Source organism: Macaca nemestrina, chromosome 7, assembly GCF_043159975.1.
Source record: "Macaca nemestrina isolate mMacNem1 chromosome 7, mMacNem.hap1, whole genome shotgun sequence".
Lineage (NCBI taxonomy): Eukaryota > Metazoa > Chordata > Mammalia > Primates > Cercopithecidae > Macaca > Macaca nemestrina.
In genome coordinates, this window is record NC_092131.1 from 40,759,143 (window position 1) to 40,772,194 (window position 13,052).

Consider the following 13,052-nt stretch of genomic DNA (forward strand, 5'->3'; position numbering starts at 1 on the left):
AATCACCAACTAATGGTAACTTCTTTACCACCAAGTCTGTGGCCTTACTAGGGGTGGCCACGCTTGGGAATCTTGCAGGCAAATAATGTACCTTATTTACATTTAATAACATTTCTTATGGTTTGTTGGATAAAAGAGGAGGCTAGCAGTTTTTTAGAAGATTTCACTTTAAGAAATGTCTTTGGATAAAGAAGCTTATTTTCTGTGCTCCTAATTTTTAAAATTGATAATAATTAAAATACTTATTTCCTTAACCTCATTGGCATACTAAAACATAAACTTAAGTCACATAATTTTCACCAAATTCTTATTTCTTGATACATTTTCAATAAATATTTTGGAAATATTGAATAAAACAAATAGTTTAGGAAGAAAAATTGTCTTAGCTATTATCCTATAAAATAAACATGCAAAGACATAATTGTGATCCATTTTAAGGGGTCTGGCAAATACACCCAGTTCAAGTTCTACAATGGATCTTTCAGAAAGTAAATGTTAAAACAGTAATTTTCTATACAGTTCGCAAATAAATATTCATATAGTCTTTATCAAATGGATCTGGTGACTTAAATGAAGGTTAAGCTTAATGATAAAAAGTTTCAAGAGACTGAGAAATATCAAGTAAATGTACTTTGAAGAATAGATGCAAATTAAAATAAAGCCTGCCACTATCCTCTTTAAAACAAAGGAAAGAGCCATGGTAGGACTACTGTCAAGATATGAGAAAAAATATAAATACTTTATAAAGTAAATTCTTCATTTCTAAAGGACCTAAAGTGACAGTATAGATAAGTTTAAGTCTCCAACATTTTTCACTCATCTAGATTTAAGATGCTCAATTTAAATTTTAAAGACTAGTAAATATGAGGGCAGAATATTCAACAAGATCATTGTTTACTTTTTTTTTTTTCCTGAGACGAGGTCTCCCTCTGTTAGCCAGGCTAGAGTGCAGTGGCTCTACCATGGCTCTTTGCAGCCTTGACCTCCCAGCTCAAGCAATCCCCTTGCCTCAGCCTCCTGAGTAACTGGGACCTCAGGTGTTCACTACCATGCCCAGAAAATTTTTTCTTTTTTGTAGGGACAGGGTCTTGCCATATTGCCCGGGGTTGTCTTGAGCTCCTGAGCCCAAGTGATCCTCCCGCCTGGGCCTCTCAAAGTATTGGGATTACAGGCATGAGCTGTTGCACCCAGCTTAATTTTTTATCAGTGTTCCAAAGTACACAGTTATAAAGTGTCACTGAAATCCATGGTTTTGGAAAAGAAAAATAATATATATAACTTATTTTTCAACCTCACTAGCATGATTAAATCTTACTAATGTCTCTGCAATACAGTGAATTCCATTCTGTTCTTAAAATATTACATCTTTCATTCATAATTAACATTCTCAAATTAGACTCTAGCTAGTAATTATGTTCCTGATGCAAATAGGCAACAAAAAAGAAATCCATGCTTTATTAAATTGGGCTTTACTTGTAACCAAAATTTGTTTTGTTTTGTTTTTCTTCATCTATTTATTTCTTTCCAGTAGAGTCAGCTGATAAATGGCGTAGGGAGCTGAGAAGGGAGGGGTGAGACCTTGACTAATTTGAGATTTGTTAATTCTCAAGATCTTTTATATCTTTAAAATTCCGTGATTTTTGCTATTTAGGGATTCATTTTTTCATCATTTCTAATAGTGATCATAACAGTGAGACTAATGAAACAGTACCTGCTGAGCCTTTTTCATCCTAACAATTAAAGTTATTCTTATAATTTTTAATATTTTAAAAAGCAATTAAGGGGTAGTATAGAAAAATTCTCAGAGAGTGAATGTCAGCAAGATTGCTGACTAGAGACCCCTGGCATTCATCCTTCCCCCACAAGAAAGGACCAGAGCAATGAATAAACTGCTAAGATATGACTGCAGTGTCAAAGGAAGGTCACTGGAGGACAGCTGGGGAACAGAGACATGTCTGTGGTGATGGAAAGTCCAGGACAGTGTGGAGGCACCTATATCACCCATGTGGCCTAGATCTGCCCAGAGTCAGGGGAGACTTCCCATTGCAGGGAAAAGGTAAGCAGAAGAGCCCCACCAGCCCCCATTGCTACCCAAAACACCTACAGTCCTTACAACAGGAGCATCCCACAGTCCTCACAAGCCCTGAGCCTTGTGAGGCTAGTTTTGGGAGTTGCTAGGAATTCACACAGCTACATTGCCCCAGGTTAAGAGCACAAGGTATGCACTTCCTACTCCCCAATCACCACCTGTGAGCCAAGCTGCTGCTTGAGATCAGAGCCACCTCTGGAGAGTAACCTGCTCTGTGGGGCCACTAGCCACTGCATCTCTCCAGCCCTAAGGCTCCAACTCCATTCCACGAAGCCCACAGTGGCGGCTGAACACCACAACACCACCTGTGCAGAACCTGGGCCAGGATCTGCTGTGGCTTTGGTCTCACATAGCAGGGAAACCAACCCTCACGGCTGCACTTATAGTCAGAGGGAGAGTATGACAGTCTTACTATGGAAAACCCACCCTTGAGCCAGCCAAACTGCTGCATACATACCCTCAAGTGAGAGAGACCCCTGAACCTCTAAACAACTGATATACCCCTGGGCAAGCAGAACGGCTGTGTGCCTGTGCTTAGGACATGAAGAAACAATTCCACAGTGCCTCCATCCCCTACAGATATGTTCCTGGCCTGCCCAATGACCCTGCACCCAAAATCAGGGCCCGAGACACAGTCCTGCAGGTTGCTTCTGACAGGCATGCCCTCAGACCAGCCAAACAGGCAAGAACCCCTATCCTGGACCAGAGAAACAGCCCCATAAGTCCCCCAGGTGGACATGCCCCAGGCTGCCAAGCAGCCCTGTATCCACATATCAGGCCTCAGAAACAGCCCACAGGCTGTCCCCAGTGGGCATGTCCCTGAGTCAGCCAAGCAGACTTGCACTAGTGTTCCAGATTTGAGAAATGGCTATGTGGGCCATCCCCTGTAAACATGCCCGCAGATCACCTGCACCCAAGCAGCTGTGCACCCACATCCCTGGTGCATAACTCTGAGAAACACCAGGCCTAAGAAACATTTCTGTAGGCTGCTACTCACAGACAACAACTGTGTGATCATGCTCCCGGCTGCATTAACAGCCCATGGCCCCAAACCCAGCAAGCCAGACCCCAGGTTGGCCAACCCACTGTGTGTATGTGCCTGTCTGTCCCTGATCTGAGAAACAGCCTGGTGAGCCCAACCCTGGCAAAACTGCACCACTGATGCCACAAACTCTCTAAGCCCAGGCCACTGAGAAACTTGCAAATGCTGAAGAAACTACATGGAGACTGCACTATTGCATCCACTTAGAACCGAAGCCAACGCAACCCACTGAACTGACATCCCAAGACCCATTCATACAAATAAGTCTTTCCCTGTGACACTACTCCATAAAATAGGAAGAGGCATTTTTTTCCATTAGATGCATAGAACTCAACATAGGACCACAGGATACATGACACTTCCAAAGGAAAACAATAATTCTCCAGTAACAAACATCAATAATAAGAAAATATATAAAATGTCAGAAAAAGAATTTAAAATAATAATCTTAAGAAAATTCTTAAGATCAAAATCTTTTCCAGATAAACCAAAACTAAGGAAATTCATCACTAGATTGGCCTTACAAAAAATGCTCAAGGGACTTATACATAGAAATGAAAAGATGATAGCCACCATCATGCAAACATGCAAAACTATAAAACTCCCTGGTAGCGCTGATACACAAAGGAGAAAGAGAAAGCAATAAAATCTTATCACTACAGAAAATCACTCAACTGCAAAAATAATAAGAGAAGAAGTAAGGAGCAAATGATATACAAAACAACCAGAAAACATGTAACAAATTGACAGGAGTAAGTCTTCACCTATCACTAATAACCTTAAATGTAAATAGATTAAATTCCCTACTTAAAAGATATAGACTGGCTGAATGGATTTTTCTTTTAAATGACCCAACTATATGCTGCCTACATGAAACTTACTTCACCTGTAAAGATACATACAGACTGAAGGTGAAGAAATGAAACAAGATATTCAATGCAAATGGAAACCAAAGTCAGGCAAGATTAGCCATATTTATATCAGATAAAACAGACTTTAAGTCAGAAACTGTAAAAAAAAGATGAAGAAAGTCATTTTATAGTTATAAAGGGATCAATTTAACATGAGGACATAACAATTGTAAATACACATGTACACTGGAGCACCCAGATTTATAAAGCAACATTAGATCTAAAGGCAAATATAGATTCCAATACAATAACAGCTGGGGACTTCAACACCCACTCTTAGCCTAGGACAAATCATCTAGACAGAAAATCATCAAAGAAACATGGAATTTAAACTAGATCACAGACCAAATGACTTAACAGACATTTATAGAACATTTCATCCAACAGCTGCACAGTACACATTCTTGTCATCAGCATATGGAATGTTCTCCAGGATTGACTGACTGTATGTTAGGACGCAAAACAAATCTCAAAAAGTTAATCCAAAAATTTTTAAAAATTTAAATCTTATCAAGTATTTTGTCTGATCACAGTGGAATAAAACTAGAAATCAATAACAATAGGAACATTCAAAAGTATACAATACATAAAAATTAAACAACATGCTCCTAAATGAAAGGAAGAAATGAAATATGCTATCTAAAAATTTACTGACACAAATGGAAATAGAAACACAATACACCAAAACTTACAGGGGCACAGCAAAAGCAGTATTAAGAGTCAAGTTTATAGTAATAAATACCTACATCAAAAAACTAGGAAGATGTCAAATAAATAACCTAATGATGCACCTTGAGGAACTAGAAAAGCATGAATAATCCAAACTCAAAATTAGTAGATGGAAAGAACTAATAAAAGTCAGAGGAGAAATAAATGAAATGGAGACTGAAAAAAAACCCCAAAATATTAACAAAACATGATTAACTCATTCTATGAGGCCAGCATTGCCCTGATACCAAAACCAGACAAGGACATGACAAAAAAAGAAGACTACAGGTTAGTATCCCAGATGAATATAGATGACAAAATCCTCAACAAAATGAAACCCACAGAACTGTCCAACACAAGGAGTAAACATTAATGTAATGTAAACTATGGACTATAGTTAATAACAATGTATTAATATGTGTTCATTGACCGTAACAAATGTACCACATGTAAGACGTTAATAGAAGATACCATGGGGGATTGGTAGGAGGGCGCAGTGGGATGTGTGTGTGGAACTCTGTGCACTATTTGCTCAGTTATTTTGTAAATCTAAAACTGCATGCAAAAAATAAAGTTTATTATTTTTCATAATTTTTTTTAAAAGGCATTAAAAGCGAATCTAATGGTTTAGGGCATTTGTTTTGGGCAAGGAAAGAAGTAGCTGAAATGATTCAGTTAACTTTGTGAGATTTTGATTTGTGGTATGTTTTTGAAGTATTAGACAAGGTTTGGGGGCACTGGATTTGAGACATAAGAATGAAACAAAACATAAGGAAGACATCAGAGTGACCAGACCTGATCAATGATTATTTAGGACAAATTGCTAAGTTGGATGGATTCATTTAATCTCATTTTTTAAAAGAAATCTTACGCTTTTCTAATAAAGTCATACTCATGTATTGTAGTGAAAGGTACGTTTTCCACTGAGCAGCACCTGCACATACCCTTCTGCATCTTCTATTCCTGTATCCCTTTCCTATTTCTGACTAATGGTTTCTGTTTTTCTCTTCCTACTTTACTCTCACTCTCTCCTGTTGTTGTTGTTTTTTTAATCCTTGTACATTCTCTTCTAACACATCAGACTTACAAGTTGCTCTTCTGTCATCGTTTACTTATGCTGAAATAGCTTAGTGGTTATCATAAAAAAAAAAAAAAAAAAAAGATCGGCGTTCTGGGGAGAAATTTATTTCAGTGACTTCTGTGCCCTCAGTAAAAGTAGGAAAATGTCTGTGGGTGATAACAGCAATTCCTACATTGAACCATATTTTTTATCTTTTTGAGCCCCTGGTCCTGGAAGAAAGCTCCCTGGAAGATTCCTGGTGAGCCTATAGTTCTTTCCACAGCTATAAAAGCAGAATCCTTAGTTTGACTGTAGGGCTTTGGGAGAAGCCATTGTGAGAGAGGGAATCCTTGCTTGATAGATACGACTGGTTTCTCCTAAGGAAATGGTTCTCAAACCTGAGTATGCATTAGAATCACTTGGAAGTCTATTAAAACACAGAATTCTATGCCCCATCCCCAAGCTTATGATTCAGTAAGAAGGGGTGAGGCCTAAGCATTTACTTCTTTAACCAGTTCCCAGGTGATGCTGCTGGTCCGGCGTCCTCATTTTGAGAACAACCAGTAAAGAAACCTTAGATAGTTAATGATGCTTTCCTTGAGCGTCAAGAGCTAACACTTTGAATGTCTTGGCACTTGTATCTAGAGGCTCTGGGATTGTGAAAAATGCAGTGCTCAAGCAGCTAAAGCAAACTACTCTGATTTCAAGGTTTGTGGCTCTCCTAACGATCACCCATATTCCTTTGTTTCCCTTGGCCTATACTTTGTTAGGAAAGAAGACTTTTTAGAAAAACCAGCTTTGAGTAGTTAATCCTCAGCTGAATAAGATATTTTTGTGTATATATCTATTTATATGTATGTGTGTGTGAAAAAAAATATAAAAAAAAATATATATTTTTTTTGCAATAGGATCTTGCTCTGTCACCCAGGCTGGAGTGCAGTGGCTCTTTCATGGCTCACTGCAGCCTCAACCTCCCCAGGGTTAGGTGATCCTTCCACTTCAGCTTCCCTAGTAGCTGGGACTACAGGCGCATGCCACCATGCTCTTCTAAACTTTTGTATTTTTTTGTAGAGATAGGGTTTTGCCATGTTGCCCAGGCTGGTCTTGAACTCCTTGACTTGAGCGATCTGCTCACTTCAGTCTCTCAAAGTGCTGGGATTACAGGTGTGAGCCACTGCGCCTGGCCCTATGATACATTTTTTGTGAGAGGAGCCATTTTAAAGAAGATACATTTTTTTTCTTTAATCTACACTGTTAAAAATGAATTATTAGTGACATAATGATCACTAGTGACAAAAATGATCATTTGTTGAGCAACTAATGTGTCCCAAGCCCTCTGTGTACTTTCATCACTATGCTTCTCAGAACCTTACAAAGTCCCTAGTGTGTTTACTGTTTTCATTTCATTATACTCTTCTTAGGAACTCCCTAGAGCACACTTATATTTGACTTTAGCATGCATTCTATTATTCATTTTAGCAGATCTTCACAGTGGTTAAGATTACATTATAAGAAACATGAAAGGTCTAGACTCCTGGCAGGAGAATGCTTAAAGTCTATCCAGGACAAAAGATTTAATGTTCATTTTTGAGAAATTTTGCAAGGACAGACTTCACAATGTACAGAACCTACAGAAACTTGTTCTGTTGTTTATCAATATATAATAAATAAGTATTTTTATTTTTTATTTATTTAAGAGTCAGTGTCTTGCTCCATCACCTGGGCTGGAGTGCAGTGGCTTGATCATTCTCACCACAGCTTCAAACTCCTGGGCTCAAGTGACCCTCCCACTTTTGTTTTAGTGACAGGGTTTTGTTAAGTTGCCCAGGATGGTACTCCCATTGTAGCTTCCTCAGATGGGATTACAGGCGTGTGTGCCCAGGTTATTTTTTTAATTGGTTGCTATATTACCTAATAATAAAATTTTCCTCTGTGTTAAAGTAATTTTTACTTTAAATCTACTTTTTAAATGTAGCTTTCTGTGAACTTCCTCATACATTTGAATATGGTCATTGTCACCTATTAACATTCTCCTATCACCTCCATTTTTTTACTACACTAAAAATATTTAATCAGTTTTGTGCTCTTTTCCCCATTTCTTCTCTAGGTTCAGTTTATTGGGTAGTATAGTGGAAAGATTACTTTAGACATCCTGTGTGGTACAGAACCATGTTTGTACTGTATTTAATGTGAGTCAAATCTACATTAGGTTTTTTGTTCAGTTTGCTTGAACCTATCCTCCTCCCTCTTTCCTTCCTTGCTCCCACCCTATATTTTATCTATATCTACACCTACATGTATTTTGAACAGTTACCATGTGCCTGGTATTGTGAGGGTTTTAATATCAGCTATTTAATCCTTACAGCAATTCTACATGGTAGATATTATTCCCATTTTACAAATGAGGAAACAGACCTGAAGAAGTTAAGTAACTTGCCCAAGATCATAGAGCTAATGAGATAGGGAAGCCAGGATTTGAACCCAGAGGACTGACTGCAAAGCTTATTCTCTGTTTTTGTTTGTTTGGTTGGTTTTTGAGGCAGGGTGTCATTCTGTCACCCATGCTGGAGTGCAGTGGTGCGATCTCAGCTCACTGCAACCTCCACCTCCCAGGTTCAGGCAATCCACCTCAGCCTCCTGAGTACCTGGGACTACAGACACATGCTGCCACACCCAACTAATTTTTGTAGAGACAGGGTTTCACCATGTGGCCCAGGCTGGTCTTGAACTCCTGGATTTAAGCTATCTGCCTCCCTCAGCCTCCCTAAGTGCTGGGATTACAGGTCTGAGCCACCATGACCTGTGGCAAAGTTCTCTCTATTGGCTGTGTTAAACTGTCTCTCAATGAATGCATCCTAGATTCAATTTACTTTTAAAATTATATGTGTAATCAATTATATAATGAAAGTTTAATAGAAACATCTATCTGTAGCTACAACAAATATTTATTCCTTCTATCATCAACTATGCCCAAACTGTGGTTTCTTCCCAGGCTATAGAAATAAAATACCATTGTATTTACATTTTTTGGAATTTTGCTTTTCCAGCTTATAATTCTTTATTACTAATGTAGCTCTTTTCTTTCTTCTTCTTCTTCTTCTTCTTTTTTTTTTTTAATAGAGACAGGGTCTCCCTATGTTGCCCAGGTGGGTTTTGAACTCCTGGGCTCAAGCAATCCTCCTGACTCAGCCTCCCAAAGTGCTGGGATTATAGGCAGGAGCCACCATGCCAGCCATAGCTCTTTTCATTGAAATTCTGCCTATGGCTTTTTCTAATGGGGCTCTGTTGTTTCACGAAATTGACATACTATTTCCTGGTTAGCCATTTTCTCACTAGTGAGCATTTGGATTACTTACAGGTTTTCAATATGAAATGCTATGTTCAGATAAGTTATTTTCCCCTTTGAATTATTTCTTTGACATGTTACCATAAGTAAAGGAGTACAAACATTTAGGGTGTGAATTGAATTGACAATCATTTATAGTGACACCAAGAGTGTTGTTGACACCTAATGAAAAGCTAACTGGTAATTGCTTAACTAGTATTTCTTTAATTATTAGTGAGGTTGATTCCTTCTCAAGTAGTTGTCTTCTGGAGTAAATTTTCTATTTATGTTCTTAAATCGTTTGTTAATTGGATCCCTTATAAATTCCTACAAACTACTTATATATAAAGGTAATCTATTATACTTTTTTCGTTTTTTGGTTTTTTTTTTTCCGAGATGGAGTCTTGCTTTGTTACCCAGGCTGGAGTGCAATGGCGCGATCTCGGCTCACTTCAACCTTACCCTCCTGGGTTCAAGCAGTTCTCCTGCCTCAGCCTCCCGAGTAGCTGGGATTACAGGCACCAGCCACCACACCTGGCTAATTTTTGTATTTTTAGTAGAGACGGAGTTTCACCATGTTGGCCAGGCTGGTCTCAAACTCCTGACCTCGTGATCCACCCGCCTTGGCATCCCAAAGTGCTGGGACTACAGGCATGAGCCACCACACCTGGTCTATTATGCTTTCCCTGCAACTCTGTTGTCATACATTTATGAATGTATTTTTTAAAATGATTTATTTGGCAGAGATTTGTAATTGTTATGCAATCAATCAACTTGGAACTCTATTCCCCCAGAGGTTCACACTTGCTCAGGTCTCTGCTCAAATGGCCTTGACCACCTGTATAAAATATCTCTCTACCCTCTTCTAATCACTCTCACTCTCTATTCTCTCTCTCTCTTTTTATTTTCATCACAGCACATTCTAGCTGGCATAACATATTGTATTGGTTTATTATCTGTGTCCCCCACTAGAATAAAACACTTCATGAGATAGGGACTTGATCATTTTTGGTGCTGTATCCCCAGTGCCTAGTGCATAGGAAGTGCTCATAAATATTTTTGAGTGAATGATGCAAACTCTGCCATTGAATTACTTTTATTGCATCAGTGGACAATAAATGATCTTTCCTCTGTAAATGAGGCAATGATACCATTCCATTTTCTTCTGGCTCATTATAGTTTTAAAATAATTTACTCTTTTCCTATCTGAAATTTTTTTATGGTACATCATAAATCTTTGACCAACATTTTCCTAGAATTTTGCTTTTTCCATGCTTTTTTTTTTTTTTTTTTTTTTTTTTTTTTTTTTTTTGAGACGGAGTTTCACTGTCACCCAGGCTGGAATGCAGTAGCATGATCTTGGCTCACTGCAACCTCTGCCTTCTGGGCCGAGTAACTGGGATTACAGGTGCCTGCCACCACCTCTGGCTAATTTTTGTAGTTTTTAGTAGAGACAGGGTTTCACCATCTTGGCTAGGCTGGTCTTGAACTCCTAACCTCATGATCTACCTGCCTCAGCCTCCCAAATGCTGGGATTACAGGTGTGAGCCACTGCACCCAGCCTCTTTCCATGCTTCTTTTGAATTCATATCAGTTTGGATCTATTTTTGTATTTTTTTTTTTTTTTGAGACAGGCTGGAGTGCAGTGACATGTTCATAGCTTACTGTAACCTTGAACTCCTGGGCTCAAGAGATCCTCCTGCCTCAGCCTCCCCTGTAGCTAAGACTATAGTCATGTGCCATCACACCTGGCTACTTCTAAATCTTTTTTGTAGCGGCACAGTCTCGGTAAGTTGCCCAGGATGGTCCTCCCACCTCAGGCTCCCAAAGTGCTAGCATTACAAGCATGAGCCACTGTGCCTGGTTATGTTTTTATTTCTATATTTGAAACTTTGCACTGGTAGTTCTGATGGCCATTTAATTATAACATGGCTTAAGATTTTATAGGACTGAGTAGCCCTTAGACATTTTTCATCCCAATTGTTTCCTTGAGATTTTTTTCTTTAACTTTTTACTATGGAAAATCAAATATGCTAAATTAGAGAGAAGAAATAGTATAGGAACTGGAAAACTTTTTTTGAATGCATAATAGAATATTTTTTAACAATGCAAAACAATGATCCTAGCATTTCTGCTTTCCTTTATATTAGGCAGTCTTTGTAAGTCCCAAGTTTATAATGAAAATATTTTCACCATGTACAAAATAGTTCCTAAAATTATAGTAACATATTACCACTGTTCTTTTAATTCACCAGGCCAGTTTTGAGCCCTTCTCTGTGTCCACCATGTGTTCTAAGAGGTGTGAAGGATACCATACCAAGAAGAGGCTCCCTGCCTGCAAGGTGCTTATTATCCAGTTGGGTAGACAGAAACTTTAAGTGAAAGAACTGGAGACTCTCCTGCTATCATCTTAGCTTTATCCTCTGTACAAGCCAATGATAGACAGCTTCTAAGATTAAATACATAACAAATGAAACAGAGAAAGCAGCTAAGAGCCTGCAATAGGTGAGCCAGAAACAACAGTCTCCAAATGCATGATTAAGTATCTGTCAGCACTGGCACAGAACAGGGAGACTGACATTTTATCCTCAACCAAGCCAGGGAGGTAGTCATACCTAGTGTAATGCTAAGCACTCAACAATACCAATTAACATCTCAATAGGATATCTCATAGAAATCATAAAATTGTATAGAAAAAAAGGATGTGGAAAAGATAGGGGTAAACATCTGTGTCAGTGAATTTTTTAAAACAGTTTTAAATGTGAACCTAACAGTCCAGTTTCTGATTTTTGTTGTTGTTGTTGTTACATTAATAAGTTCTTTAGTGGTGATTTTTGAGATTTTGGGGCACCCATCACCCAAGCACTGTACGCTGTAGTCAATGTGTAGTGTTTTACCCCTCACTCCCCTCCTACCCTGTTTCCTTGAGATGTTTACCCCTATCTTTTCCACATCCTTTTTTTCTATACAATTTTATGATTTCTATGAGATATCCTATTGAGATGTTAATTGGTATTGTATTTGTATCTACTTATGCAGAAGAAGAATCTAGTTGTCCTTATTCAAGTTGTCTTTTATTTCTGCCATTAAAGTTTTGTAATTCCGTTTATATAGATAAGAGTATCAGCCTCACTAAATATTTGGTTCTTGTTGTTGATGTTGAAAAATACACCCTTTTTTCAGTATATTTTTGGCATGTAAATTAAAACTATTTTTTGTGTTTATCTTATAATCTGTAGCCTTCAAAAAGAAACTAAATTTTTGTTGTTTCTCAAATTTTCTAAATATGAATTGCCATTTGCAAAGAGTGATTTTAAAAATGCATAATTTTCTTTGTATTTCTGAGTCCTATCAGATTGCTAGAAACTTTTATATCACATAGAAATGTTAATGGGAACACTCCTAATTTGTTCTAAGTTTTGTTTTTGTTTGAGACAGGGTCTCACTCTGTCACCCAGGCTGGAGTGCAGTGGCACAATCGTGGCTCACTGCAGCCTTGACCTCTTGGGTTCAAGCCATCCTCCCACCTCAGCCTCCCGAGTAGCTGGGACTACAGGAATGCACCACCACTCCTGACTAATTTTTGTAGTTTTTGTAGAGATGGGCTTTTCAGCATGTTGTGTTCTAAGTTCTAAATAGAACAATTATAAATTTCTTCATTAAAAATACTAGAGGCGGCCGGGCACGGTGGCTCACACCTGTAATCCCAGCACTTTGGGAGGCCGAGGCAGGCGAATCACGAGGTCAGGAGATCGAGACCATCCTGGCTAAGACGGTGAAACCTCGTCTCTACTAAAAATACAAAAAAATTAGCCGGGCGTGGTGGCGGGCGCCTGTAGTCCTAGCTACTCAGGAGGCTGAGGCAGGAGAATGGCGTGAACCTGGGAGGCGGAGCTTGCAGTGAGCCGAGATTGTGC

General features: G+C 38.6%; 1 protein-coding gene and 1 long non-coding RNA gene across 17 annotated transcripts in view; one reads left to right on the forward strand and one right to left on the reverse strand.

Moving 5' to 3' along the window:
* Nucleotides 1-13,052, forward strand: part of LOC105472844 (uncharacterized) — a 36,146-nt gene that overhangs the window by 21,864 nt on the left and 1,230 nt on the right. The window contains exon 2 of the long non-coding RNA XR_011625265.1: nucleotides 11,391-11,477. This is a non-coding gene — a long non-coding RNA (uncharacterized lncRNA). The remainder of the gene's footprint in view (nucleotides 1-11,390; nucleotides 11,478-13,052) is intronic.
* Nucleotides 1-13,052, reverse strand: part of GARIN2 (golgi associated RAB2 interactor family member 2) — a 42,542-nt gene that overhangs the window by 9,918 nt on the left and 19,572 nt on the right. The gene's annotated exons all lie outside the window — the stretch shown is intronic.